At 70.1% G+C, this 1,132-nt stretch overlaps 1 protein-coding gene across 3 annotated transcripts in view; it reads right to left on the bottom strand.

Moving 5' to 3' along the window:
• NCOA2 (nuclear receptor coactivator 2) overlaps nt 1–928 on the bottom strand; it is a 301,828-nt gene extending 300,900 nt beyond the window's left edge. For all 3 annotated transcript variants that reach the window (XM_058444592.1, XM_032759594.2, XM_032759599.2), the window contains exon 1: nt 334–928. The gene's annotated coding sequence lies outside the window, so the exon portion shown is untranslated. The remainder of the gene's footprint in view (nt 1–333) is intronic.
• Nucleotides 929–1,132: the final 204 nt, after the last annotated feature.

The raw sequence follows: 1,132 nt of genomic DNA, 5'->3' as shown, positions 1-1,132 counted from the left end.
GCCTCGCGCTCCGGGACTCGTCTCCTGAGCTCTCGCAAGGCGCTGGAGCGCCTCCTTTCTCTCCCGGGGACTCCGCGTCTCCCCGTCGCTTCCCGCCCTCCCCACCCCCAAGCCCCAACTCCCCAGCGTCGCTGCGCCTCCGGGATGCAACTCCCGTTTTCCGCGCACTCCGGCGGCGGTCCCCGCACACAAAAACAGCCTCTCGGAGGCGCACGGCTCTGTCGGAGCTCGGCGCAGGAAGGGCAGTCGCGGCCGGGGGGTGGGGACGCGGCGCCCCCCGCCTGCCGCCCGCCCCCCGCCCGCCCTCGCGGCCCCGGAGGAAGGCGCGGTTACCGGCTCGGGTCGGTCACGCCGTCAGGTGCCGGCTGCCGTCGGCGCTGACCTTCGCCGCCGAAGCTGTAGCCGAGGCTGCGGCCGCCATGTTCCCGTGTTAATAACTGCTGCCTGGTTGTTTATTTCAATGGAGATCCTCCCCCAACTCCCTCCTCCTCCTCCTCCGCGTCTCCGCACTTGCGGAGAGACAGACCGCGCGAGCTCGCGAGCAGGGGAGGGGGCTCGGGAGCCAGGCCGTCCCTCCCTCTGCCTCCCCGGCGGTGGCCGCCGCCAAGTCCTGTCACCGGGAAAAGGACGGGGCGGAAACTTGCCTCTCGCGCCCCCGAGGAAGGGGCAAAGGTGGACGCAGGGTTGTCCGGGGAGCAGCCCCTGGCCGCGGGGTCCGCAGCATCTCCGTCGGCAGAGTCCTCTGAGAAGGCGGTCCGGGGAGAGGTGAAGAAGAGTAAGGGGACAGGGGACAAAATGGGTGACTGGTAGAGGGAGGGTGACCTAGGGGTGACTGGAACTGGAGAGAGAGTCAACAGAGGACTGCATGGGAGGGCAAAGGGCAATGCCAAAAAGAAAACTAGCGACTGGGACGGGCCTGGGCCGCTGAGTTAGAGGCAGTGGGGCCTGGGGGCTGCAGACGGCAGGGACGGTGCCCCAAGACGAAGATCGGGGAGAGCCGAGTTCCAGGGTCGCCAGGAGAGGACCCTCCCGCCCGTCCGGCCGGGCCTCTCGGCCAGCACCCTGCACCCCCTCGGGCGCACCTCACCCTACCCAACTCCCGGTCCTGCCGCTGCTCCCCGGAGGCGCCCCG

Source organism: Hylobates moloch, unplaced genomic scaffold, assembly GCF_009828535.3.
Source record: "Hylobates moloch isolate HMO894 unplaced genomic scaffold, HMol_V3 SCAFFOLD_9, whole genome shotgun sequence".
Taxonomy (NCBI): Eukaryota; Metazoa; Chordata; class Mammalia; order Primates; family Hylobatidae; genus Hylobates; species Hylobates moloch.
Note: the sequence above shows the minus strand (reverse complement) of the source record. Positions and strands in the feature narration are given on the sequence as shown.